The 13,400-nt window shown below is 43.7% G+C and overlaps 2 pseudogenes; both read right to left on the reverse strand.

The window, feature by feature from the left end:
* Nucleotides 1-410: 410 nt before the first annotated feature.
* Nucleotides 411-1,337, reverse strand: LOC141074160 (polymerase delta-interacting protein 3 pseudogene; annotated as a pseudogene).
* A 21-nt stretch (nucleotides 1,338-1,358) lies between these two features.
* Nucleotides 1,359-6,186, reverse strand: LOC141074161 (polymerase delta-interacting protein 3 pseudogene; annotated as a pseudogene).
* Nucleotides 6,187-13,400: the final 7,214 nt, after the last annotated feature.

The following is a 13,400-nucleotide window of genomic DNA, read 5'->3' on the forward strand; positions in this document are numbered from 1 at the left end:
ATATCCATTTGGAGGAATCCAGATATTAAAACTACAAAACAACAAAGATGATCTTTTAAGCAGAAACAGATTATTGAAGAAATTTAAACAAGTTATTCGACATTTAGCCTTCCTTGACATAACAGTAGAACCATAATCGTGCAGCATCAGAATACTAGAGCAAGGTTAAAATGGAAATTCTTGAGGCAATAACGCAACTGCCCCACAATGAAGGTGAACTGTAATACAATAATGGGAACAGGATTGATTGTCCAATGTCTGAAGCCAGACTCCTTCAAACATCAACTACCTGCTGGTGATCAGGGCTAAACAAAACACAAGAAGCAAAATGAAGGTTTTTTTTAAGGAGTCTCTGGGCCCATATGTGACTTGGGAATCTCTCTTATTACAGTCTCCAATTTGTGTTGGTCTCATAAGAGCTTAATCTTAAATGCAGTTGGTTGGATAACTGCCAATGACACTGAGGATTTAAAGAGTGCTTTTAAGATAGTATCAGGATCAACTTCAGCTGGAGGATTTGAATCAACACTGGAGGAGGTTGTGTTTCTTCAAGATTCACCTCCCATATTTGATGGGGTGTAACTTAATCTTTGAAAGATGGGCTGGTCTGATGTTATCACCCTGCCATTCAAATAAAGATTGCATTTAATTGGTTGTCCATCTAGGTATCTGTTGTATTTTTGTAGACACCAACTGCATCTTCCTTTTTTATAAACACAACCTCTGCAACTCCGTAACTCAAGAAGTGAGCGAGCTTCAGGGCACCATATACACAAAAAAACTACACAATATATTACTGTGACTCTTGGATGCAAATTATTAACGGTCATTTTTTTGCCTTCTAAAAGGATAAAGACAGACTCTTTTGGTGTCGGCCCTACTGAAGAACTGTCCTCCTTTGTGACAAGTGTCCATGACATGTTGGTTAGAGCCTTTGTGTGCAATAAAGGTGATGAAGTCTCATGCTGAGTAAACATTGGAGCTCTGTATGCATCATTCTGTAACACTTTAGTAAGAGGTAAAGTTTGCCCAAGAGAAAATGAATTTCCAGACATTCCCGGCCTTTTTTACACAGTGTTGGCAGCTGTGATTTTCATCTTCTTGGTAGGGATGTGGGAAAGTTCCAAGTCGTCATCAATACCATCATTATTCATATCTTGTAAAGAGGAAATTCGTGGTTTCCCTGGTTCGTGGTTAACAACGTTTATTCGCATTCCTTTAACATTGTCCATTACACCTGAAGAAATAGTTTTTGGCTGTGAAATTTTGATGGTCTTGGCAATATTTATGGGTGAAGATGAAGAACCTTGTGCCACGGGAGAGTTGATAGTTACAGTCTCCAATTTGTGTTGGTCTCATCAGAGCTTAATCTTAAATGTAGTTGGTTGGATAACTGCCGATGACACTGAGGATTTAAAGATTGCTTTTAACATAGTATCAGGATCAACTTCAGCTGGAGGATTTGATATAAACACTGGAGGAGGTTGTGTTTCTTCAAGATTCACCTTCCATATTTGATGGGGTGTAGCTTAATGTTTGAAGGATGGGCTGGTCTGATGTTATCACACTGTCATTCAAATAAAGATTGCATTTAATTGGTTGTCCATCTAGGTATCTGTTGTATTTTTGTAGACACCAACTGCATCTTCCTTTCTTATAAACACAACCTCTGCAACTCCGTAACTCAAGAAGTGAGCGAGCTTCAGGGCACTATATACACAAAAAAGCTACACAATATATTACTCTGTGACTCTTGGATGCAAATTATTAACGGTCATTTTTTTCCTTCTAAAGGGATAAAGACAGACTCTTTTGGTGTCGGCCCTACTGAAGAACTGTCCTCCTTTGTGACAAGTGTCCATGACATGTTGGTTAGAGCCTTTGTGTGCAATAAAGGTGATGAAGTCTCGTGCTGAGTAAACATTGGAGCTCTGTATGCATCATTCTGTAACACTTTAGTAAGAGGTAAAGTTTGCCCAAGAGAAAATGAATTTCCAGACATTCCCGGCCTTTTTTACACAGTGTTGGCAGCTGTGATTTTCATCTTTTTGGTAGGGATGTGGGAAAGTTCCAAGTCGTGATCAATACCATCATCATCCATATTTTGTAAAGAGGAAATTTGTGGTTTCCCTGGTTCGTGGTTAACAACGTTTATTCGCATTCCTTTAACATTGTTCATTACACCTGAAGAAATAGTTTTCGGCTGTGAAATTTTGATGGTCTTGGCAATATTTATGGGTGAAGATGAAGAACCTTATGCCACTGGAGAGTTGATAGTTACGGCAGGTGCACTCTTCTTTAAACTTAGTTTTTCATGAGCATCCATCAGTTTGGTTGGTTGTTCTCCAAAACTGATCTGCTGCTTTTTAGAATTCAGCATCTCACAAGCATCTTGCACTTTACCCTTTATACGGAAACGTGTCTTTGGCAACCAGTTTTTCACAATCATCTTTTATGCCTAGCATGAGACACGCATCTGTTACAGCTATCTTTCTGACGGGCATCAAACGCATTCCGCTAATTGGTGGTGGGTAAATGACTAATAATTGTAGGCTGGATCCTGGATCTCATACCTCCCATAGCCCAACTGTTATTAATCCTGTACATTCCCATTCCCGCCGTCACCATGTCCCTTTTCCTGATCACTTCATTCAATGACACTTACGCCATATTTCTGCTACAAACCTGCAGCTTCCCAGCAACAATTGTGTAGGAAACCACGTTATTGTTTTCAAGGGTGTTTATGATGCCCATAAAAAAAATGTTGGCAAAGTATGTTGATGTGTATCCCCTCCAGGGAAAAATGTTTATCAGCCTATACACTTAGTGTATAGGCATTACAAGTATAAGAGACCAGCTCCTTTAAAGTGGGGAAACATTTTTCAGAGGCCATCCTCCACATTTTCTTTTCTTCCTTGGGGGATTGGAGTGTGTGCAAATTTGGGGCAGGCCTTGCATTCACTTCATGGGCAAACTTTATGTGACTTAAAAAAATCATAATAAAGGGAATTTTGGTTTCATGTGGTCATCCAGTATGTGGGTTCAAAGGCTTATTAGGGTGCGTGTAACTTTGCTGCAGGGAAGGCCTTGCATACAATGCATAATCAAACAGCATGGGAGTACCAAATTGGTTTTCCTGTGGCCATCCAGTTCGTGTGTTCAAAGGCTTATTGGGGTGTGTATAATTTTGGTGCAGGGCAGGCCTTTCATTCAATGCATAAGCAAACAGTATGGCAGTACCATATGAATAATATGAACTTTGTTTTCCTGTGGCCATCCAGTACGTGGGTTCAAAGGCTTATTGGGGTGTGTGTAACTTTGGTGCATGGCAGGCCTTGCATTCAATGCATAAACAAACAGTATGGGAGTACCAAATGAATTATGCGAACTTGGTTTTCATGTGGCCATCCAGTACGTGGGTTCAGAGGCTTATTGGGGTGCATGTAACTTTGGTGCAGGGCAGGCCTTGCATTCAATGCATAGGTAAACAGTATGGGAGTACCAAATGAATAATTTGAACTTGGTTTTTATGTCGCCATCCAGTACGTGGGTTCAAAGGCTTATTGGGGTGTGTGTAACTTTGGTGCATGGCAAGCCTTGCAATCAATGCATAAGCAAACAGTATGGGAGTACCAAATGAATTATGGGAACTTGGTTTTCATGTGGCCATCCAGTACGTGGGTTCAGAGGTTTATTGGGGTGCATGTAACTTTGGTGCAGGGCAGGCCTTGCATTCAATGCATAAGCAAACAGTATGGGAGTACCAAATGAATAATATGAACATGGTTTTCATGTGGCCATCCGGTACGTGGGTTCAAATGTTTATTGGGGTGTGTGTATCTTTGGTTCACTGCAGGTGTTGCATTCAATGCATAAGCAAACAGTATGGGAGTAGCAAATGAATACTAGGAACTTTGGTTGCATGTGGTCATCCATGACGTCTGTTCAATGGGTTGTTGGGGTGCGTCCAAATTTTGGGCAGCCCTGCCATTCACTGCATACACAATAACAGTATAAGGAACCCACTATTTAATAATTGGAACAACAAAGCATAGCCGGCTGATTGCTCTCTAAGAAAAGTGAGGGCTGACTGCTGGCCCTATAAAATTAGACTTTGTGACTTTCAGAGTCCTTCCTTCATAAATGAAACAGGATGTACCTGATGTGTCACACACCACATGGCCAAATAAGGTTGCAAAATGTTAAAATGACATTTCCCAGTGAACGCATTTGTCTTGGTTGAAAGCAATGCTAAAGTTGAAAAACTCATAAAAAACGCTACATTTGAACATAGCCCAAGTGGTGGAGGATCATTTTTGTTTTGGGTCATTTATTTTGCCTTATATACAAATCATTACCCTGGAAAGGATGTTCCTATTTCCCAGAAAAATCCATTTTGGTTTAGTTTTTGTATGTTTTATTGTATGCCTGTAACAGTGGGGTAAGACTCTGACAACATTGTTCCCGTGGCATTTGAGCACTGTTCCCATCGATTTCAGACATTTTTAGACCCTAAAAGGACCCCGGGGGGGTCGCAGCAAAAATGCTCGGTTTTCCCATAGACTTACATTTGCCTCGTTGCTCGTTGCATTCTAATTTGCTCGACCCGAGCAACACGCACCCGAGCATTTTAGTGCTCACTCATCACTAATCAGTACTACTGTACATATCACCGCTGCAGCCAATCACTGATCTCAGTTAATTGTGCTGTCTACATTAGCCAGTTAACAGAGACTGATGCAACGGTGGAGGGGCAGAGCTGAATCAGGGGAGAGTGAGTAACATCTGATTTTATTTTTGTAATACAGTGCTGTCCCCAGAGTCCAGAATGCTGGAACCAGAGAAATCCTTTAATGGAAATCAGCTATAGCTATGGAAGGTTTCTCTGAATCTTTTAACCAATATAAGTCTACTGTATATGGTGCTGCATCTTGTTGATGTCAACAACATCTTTGGCAGCTGCTATGTCACACATAGTAAATTGCAAACAGATGTATAATTTGCTGCAGTCATGAACTTGAAAAATATTTACCCAACGTGGCCACATAATAAGCAGACTATAGCTGGAAGCAAAAGGAAACTACTGAATAACAGGGCAATCTCTCACAATCATCATCCAAATCATACATTCAAAACACCACAGTCCTGCCCTGCGCTAATACGGCTGCTCATATCTAGGGACATCAGATTGTTCTAACGTCTGTTGGAGTGCTTGACACCCTCAGGATCCTAGAAGTTAGATTCTTTATTTTAATAAAAAAAAAAACTCTCAAAGATGCTTCTATTTAGTCCCAGTTTCCAATTGTATTGGTGAATTCTGTTATACTGGGGTTCACAACCTTTTTGGCCCAAGGGCCTCATTGCTGTATTGTATTGTACCTCTCTATTGAGCTGTATTGAATGGGTCTACAAAATTAGCATAAGCCAATAGTACAAGCAGATATAAGAAACTTTGTGAGATAAATCTGCTTTTTTTTCTATACATATAAATCACATCTTCCCTTACTTCCTGATCTAAACATCTACACTAAAACAGAGCTCAATTCCTTCTTAGTTAAAGCAAGATTGCTGCCAGCTCAGTGAGCTGTCAAGTTAATCCTCTTATTATACTGTGTGGGAACGGGATAGGGGAAAGGGAAGTGAAGTGGACTCAGCACAGTGAGAGACCAGATAGTCACAGACAGATCAAGTTGCAGCTTTTAGCAAATGTATCTCACTTCAGTGCAGGATTCACAGCTACAAAAATCAGTACAGCTATGTAATTAATCCATGCTGCTACTTATGTCTGTGTACCACAGAGAAAAGTACAGGAATCCATCTCTTTGAGTAAAGACAACATCAATCATTCTCCCTCCATTGCCTAAAAAGCCAATCCTACATATTAATAGAAGCTACATGGTATCAGTGGACAATAGAAATTACTCTGTAGATTTGGTCGGATTTGCTAACATTCTTTCGCCGATCATATGAGTGAGTAACTAATATATTAGTTCCAATGACTTTTATCTGCATGAGTAGAGAATACAAAAGTTCATATCCTTTAACATTGTTGTTACAGAAGGTGCTCTCACTTACCTTTCCACACTCCAGCATTGTGCTCTCACATAATTGATGCGTTCTCAGCATGCTGCAGGTGATCAGTGCCCACAGCTGGTGTAGACTGGAGCCCACATTGATAAATGTCATGTGTGGCGACACAACATTTAATCTTAATTATCCAGGTGTCTATTTTCAGTAGGTCAGGAGAAATACTCAATTTACTGAATGTTGGCTATTGAATTTATGTGTTTTTCTTCACTTGGTCAAGAAACTTAGATTGTTGTCATATGATTCATACACTATTGTTTGCATGTTAACTCTTCAGTTGTTTTTTGCTGCAGCTTATTGTCTGCTATCTTTGAGGGACAGGGACATAGGGTAATTGAAGAATAAATGTTTGCTAATTTGTTGATTATCCATTGTATAAGTCCAGCTAGTTTGTTGACCTGCAAAACAGAGAAGGATTAATTATGTAGATTGATTAAATACTCAAGCAATGAGAGTTAAACTCATCCCACCTCCCCCTGACCTGTGGATGATGACCTGAACCACAGATGTGGTTATAAAAGGGATTTCTAGTCTTCTGAAAAGTAAAAGGATACTCTTTACAAAACCACTGCAAGGAACATTCTACAGGACAGCTGCCAGGGCATCCTGGATCCATCAAGTGGGACACAGATTTGACATTCTACAGAAGTCAGCTTAAGGGCCACAGCCCTAACTGGAAGAATACAGTTCTGCTCCATTGACCATCGCAGAATCCATGGATAAGTTTGGGGAAGTCATGTTGTGACCCTCCAGGCATATAGGTGGACTCCACTATGCTCAACCCCACCAGCTCTTTCTTGAGAAGACTAACCTCAACAAGAAACAGCAACTGCAGGAGCTATGCCAGCTTTGAGGGATCGAATACCGGGTAACCGATGTGAAGAACGCCATGTAAGTTTGCAATGGATATGAGTCGGTTCTCGTCAATTACGTAAGAAGTTACCCAGGTTAAGCCAAGGACCAGGAGAAGGGTGATCGGAATCCTATCACATCACATCTAGTTAATTAAGATGGGGGAGCAATGTGATAACACAGTATTTAATCTTAATTATCCAAAAGTCTATTTTCAGAAGTCCAGGAGAAATAGGCTATTGTCTGAATCTTGACTATTGAATTTATGTGTTTTTCTTCTGTTGGTCAAGAAACATACACTATCGTCATATGACTCATACTAAACAGCAATAGCACAAAAAGAGGACTTAAAATTCCTCCAAAAATTCAAAAACACAGCAAAAAAGGCAGAGATGTTTACCTGCCCAGGCCTCTAAACAAATGCACTATCAGGATGCAGTGGACCCATATAGTTAAGATGGCGGCAACACAGGTGCAAGAATACCGATGAGACAACCGCTCACAGCCTACCAATACATGGAGGGGGCAGTTGCTTGGTATAACCTGGATGCTGTGCATTGCTATAGTGTGAACAGCGCCACATACAAGTCGTCATTGTGCATTAATATAAAAAGCAACCGCCCTCTCCATGTATTGGTAGGCTGTGAGCGGTTGTCTCATCGGTATTCTTCCACTTGTGTTGCCGCCATCTTAACTATATGGGTCCACTGCACCCTGAAAGTGCATTTGTTTATAGGCCTGGGCAGGTAAGCATCTCATATGACTCATACACTATTGTTTGAATGTTAATTCTTGAGTTGCTGTTTGCTGCAGCTTATTGTCTGCTATATTTGGGGACTAGCACAATGGATGTTGGCTAATATATATAAGTCCAGCTATGCAGATTGAGTAAATACTCCAACAATGAGAGTTAAACTCATCCCACTTGCCTCCTGACCTGAGGATCATGACTTGAACCACAGATGTGGGTATAAAAAGGGATTTAGGGGCTTCCTCAAAGTAAAAGTAAATTATTTACAAAATTACAGACATGAGCACTCTACAGGACAGCTGCCAGGACACCCTTGTTCCATCAAGAAGAACACAGATTTGACATTCTACAGTATTCCAACTTAAGAACCACAGCCCTAGCTGGAAGAATACAGCTCTGCTCCATAGTCCATCACAGAACCCATGGATATGTTTGGGGAAGCCAGATTGTGACCCTCCAGTCACCTGGCCCCATTGATACGTTTGGGGAAGCCAGGATTGGTACTCTCCGGTCAGCTGGCTCCACAGAGACATTTGGGGAAACTGGTTGGGACTCTCCAGTCTCCTGACCCCCATGGATATGATTGCAGAAGCCAGGTTGGGACCATCCAGTCACATGGCCATGGGCCTTAATGGACTGTCAGCTTCCTAAGCTTGTCGTTACCTTGTCTCTGTGGGTGCACGCCAAAAGCGGGGTGCCATGGGGGGTAGTTGGCCCTGTAATCTCTGAAAATGTAACTGCTCTGATCCAGGCGAGTCAGTGGAAGTTTGAGACTCTGTAATTTGCACCATATTGTGTAATTACTTGGACTATTCTAAATTATATTGTCTATTTCGTGGTTCAATAAAGTATTGCCACACTATTTTACCCTTACTCTGTGTTGTCTGAGTAGTATTATGTCCACAGGAAAGGAGAGTAGGCGTTCAGTGGGATGAGCCCTGGTCCATGCGTTCTCAGACCAGCGGACGAGAGCACCCCCTGGCCCTCTGTGTCTCCACATCATGCTGTTCTGATTTTCTTAAGCATGTAACCCTACTATCCTGCAGTTTGTGATTAATAAGTCCTTCTTTGCTGAGCGCTATTATTTTAGAGCAATTCCTTAGTTTTGGCTGCTTGGAACAATGAGATCCTCAACGGTCTGCTATGTAACCCATCAAGTTGTGCCATATACTGTGTGAATCTCCAGTCATTTCTATGTCTGCCCTTAGCTAGTAAATTCCTGTTTAATTACCCATATACAGCAGGTGAAATAAGTGTTAAACACATCACCAATTTTCTAAATAAATATATTTCTGAAGGTGCTATTAACATGAAATTCTCACCAGGTATTGGTAAGAACCCATCCAATCCACACAGGCAACAAAATCAAATCATAGATGTCTATAAATTAAGTTATGTGTAATAATGAGAAATGACACAGCAAAAAAGTATTGAACATATGAAGAAAGAGAGGCACAAAAAGCCATGGAAAGTTATAACACCAGCTGAAATCTGTAATGCTAATGCAGATAATGCAGATAATGCTCTTGCATGGTTTCTCTCCCCACCATGCAGGGATGCCGGCATACCCACCACCTCGGTCACTTGATGTGGTCCCCGGCATGCTCCCTGCATGCACCGCACTTCCCGGCGGCGCACCTACTGCGTGTGCTCTCCCCTGCTCTTAAAGGCATCTGCGTATAAAAGGCACTCTCCCCATTATGGAGGTGCCTGAGCAACCCGTATAGTTTACTAGTAGTTGGTAGCGTGTGCAACTGTATGTTGCCAGCTCGTCCCATGTCCTTGTATCCAGAAGAGGAGTACTACAGAAAGACCTGGAATCAGCAGGTACAATTGTTTCAAAGAAAACTGTAAGTAATGCACTCAACCTCCATGGCCTGTATGGACGTTCACCACGCAAGACTCCATTGGTGAACGAAAAGCATATTCTATCGCATTTAAAGTTTGCTCAACAACATATAGACAATCCTGGGAAATACTGGGAGAATATCTCATCTGGCTAGATGAGACCAAAATTGAACTCTTTGGATGCCATAATACACATCATGCTAGGAGGCCAAAATGCACTGAATATCACCCCAAAAACACCATACCAACAGTCGGGCAGGCTGGGCCGGGTGGCAGGGAGGCACATGCCCCCCGGGCCGCTCCCCCAGCAGCTGTGCAGGGTCGGCCGCCTAATGGCCCTGCACAGTGAACTGCGTGCGGCCGTGTCTGCTGTGCTGTGATGCTGCCGGCAGCAGATAGTGACACATCGCCCCGAGCAGTAACCCATTACAGCCGTGACACAGGCCGGCCCAGCCCGCCCCTGCACAGGAGAGCCCCTCCGTCACAGCCTCCCTTAGTGGCGGCATTCCTGCATGTCTCTCTGCTCCTGGCTACACACTGCATGGACTACAGCAAGAAACTCCAGGCTCCCCATCAGCTGCGGTCTGCGGCTTATGAGTGGCGCGATGACGTCATTGTCTTGAGCCGCTCTAGTCTCTACAGGCCAGAAGAGGACATGGAGGCCGCGGTGCCGGGAATCAGTATGAGGTGAGTATAAACTTTATTATTTTCATATGAACCGGCTGTGGGGCCATCATACTGTATATATAGGGGGGGTGAACTGCGACCATCCTACTGTATATGGGGGGAAAAGAGCGGCCATCCTACAGTGTATGGGGGGGAAACTGCGGCCATCCTACTGTGTATAGGGGGGAAACTGCGGCCATCCTACTGTATATGGGGGAGGAAACTGCGGCCATACTACTGTATATGGGGGGTAAACTGCGGCCATCCTACTGTGTATGGGGGGAAACTACGGCCATCCTACTGTGTATGGGCGGGAAACTGTGGCCATCCTACTGTGTATGGGGGGAAACTGCGGCCATCCTACTGTGTATATGGGAGGTAAACTGCGGACATCCTACTGTCTATTTGGGAGGGGAACTGCGGCCATCCTACTATGTATATGGGGGGGAAACTGCGGCCATCCTACTGTATATGGGGGGGAAACTGCGGCCATCCTACTGTGTATATGGGGGGTAAACTGCGGACATCCTACTGTGTATATGGGGGGGAACTGCGGCCATCCTACTATGTATATGGGGGGGAAACTGTGGCCATCATACTGTATATATGGGGGGAAACTGCGGCCATCCTACTATGTATATGGGGGAGAAACTGCGGCCATCCTACTGTATATGGGGGGAAACTGCGGCCATCCTACTATGTATATGGGGGGGAAACTGCGGCCATCCTACTGTATATATGGGGGGGAACTGCGGCCATCCTACTGTATATATGGGGGGGAAACTGCGGCCATCCTACTGTATATATGGGGGGGAAACTGCGGCCATCCTACTATGTATATGAGGGGGAAACTGCGGCCATCATACTGTATATATGGGGGGGAAACTGCAGCCATCCTACTGTATATATGGAGGGAAACTGCGGCCATCCTACTGTATATATGGGGGGGAAACTGCGGCCATCCTACTGTATATATGGGAAGAATCTGCAGCCATCCTACTGTATATATGGGGGGAAACTGCGGCCATCATACTGTGTATATGGGGGGGGAACTGCGGCCATCCTACTGTATATATGGGGGGTAAACTGCGGATGTCCTACTGTGTATATGGGGGGGAACTGCGGCCATCCTACTGTGTATGGGGGGGGGAACTGCGGCCATCCTACTGTATATGGGGGGGAAACTGCGGCCATCCTACTGTGTATATGGGGGGTAAACTGCGGACATCCTACTGTGTATATGGAGGGGGGGACTGCGGCCATCCTACTATGTATATGGGGAGGAAACTGTGGCCATCATACTGTATATATGGGGAGGAAACTGTGGCCATCCTACTATGTATATGGGGGAGAAATTGCGGCCATCCTACTGTATATATGGGGGGAAACTGCGGCCATCCTACTGTATATATGGGGGAGAAACTACGGCCATCATACTGCTATGGGGGGAAACTGCGGCCATCCTACTATGTATATGAGGGGGAAACTGCGGCCATCATACTGTATATATGGAGGGAAACTGCAGCTATCCTACTGTATATATTGGGGGGAAACTGCGGCCATCCTACTGTATATATGGGGGAGAAACTGCAGCCATCCTACTGTATATATGGGGGGAAACTGCAGCCATCATACTGTATATATGAGGAGAAACTGAGGCCATCATACTGTGTATATGGGGGGAAACTGCGGCCATCATACTGTGTATATGGGGGGAACCTGCGGCCATCAAACTGTGTATATGGTGGCTGGGGCGATCCTACTTTGTATATGGGGTGGAACAGGGACCACCATACTGTATATATGGGCTGGGGCCATCATACTATATATATGAGTGAACTGGGGCCATCATACTATATATATGAGTGAACTGGGGCCATCATACTATATATATGGGGGGTAAACTGTGGACATCCTACTGTATATATGGGGGGAACTGCGATCATCCTACTATGTATATGGGGGGAAACTGTAGCCATCATACTGTATATATGGGGGAGAAACTGCGGCCATCCTACTATGTATATGGGGGAGAAACTGCGGCCATCCTACTGTATATATGGGGGGGAAACTGCGGCCATCCTACTGTATAAATGGGGGGAACTACGGCCATCATACTGTATATGGGGGGAAACTGCGGCCATCCTACTATGTATATGAGGGGGAAACTGCGGCCATCATACTGTATATATGGGGGGAAACTGCAGCTATCCTACTGTATATATTGGGGGGAAACTGCGGCCATGCTACTGTATATATGGGGGCAAACTGCAGCCATCCTACTGTATATAGGGGGGAAACTGCAGCCATCCTACTGTATATATGGGGGGGAAACTGCGGCCATCATACTGTGTATATGGGGGGGAAACTGCGGCCATCATACTGTGTATATGGGGACTGGGGCGATCCTACTATGTATATGGGGTGGAACTGGGACCACCATACTGTATATATGGGGGCTGGGGCCATCATACTATATATATGAGTGAACTGGGGCCATCATACTATATATATGAGTGAACTGGGGCCATCATACTATATATATGGGGGCTGGGGCCATCATGCTATATACAGTGGGGCAAAAAAGTATTTAGTCAGTCAGCAATAGTGCAAGTTCCACCACTTAAAAAGATGAGAGGCGTCTGTAATTTACATCATAGGTAGACCTCAACTATGGGAGACAAACTGAGAAAAAAAACCCCAGAAAATCACATTGTCTGTTTTTGTTTCATTTTATTTGCATATTATGGTGGAAAATAAGTATTTGGTCAGAAACAAAATTTCATCTCAATACTTTGTGATATATCCTTTGTTGGCAATGACAGAGGTCAAACGTTTTCTGTAAGTCTTCACAAGGTTGCCACACACTGTTGTTGGTATGTTGGCCCATTCCTCCATGCAGATCTCCTCTAGAGCAGTGATGTTTTTGGCTTTTCGCTTGGCAACACGGACTTTCAACTCCCTCCAAAGGTTTTCTATAGGGTTGAGATCTGGAGACTGGCTAGGCCACTCCAGGACCTTGAAATGCTTCTTACGAAGCCACTCCTTCATTGCCCTGGCGGTGTGCTTTGGATCATTGTCATGTTGAAAGACCCAGCCACGTTTCATCTTCAATGCCCTTGCTGATGGAAGGAGGTTTGCACTCAAAATCTCACGATACATGGCCCAATTCATTCTTTCATGTACCCGGATCAGT

The sequence above is a fragment of the Dendrobates tinctorius genome, unplaced genomic scaffold, assembly GCF_039654945.1.
Source record: "Dendrobates tinctorius isolate UK_male_01 unplaced genomic scaffold, ASM3965494v1 ptg000326l, whole genome shotgun sequence".
Lineage (NCBI taxonomy): Eukaryota > Metazoa > Chordata > Amphibia > Anura > Dendrobatidae > Dendrobates > Dendrobates tinctorius.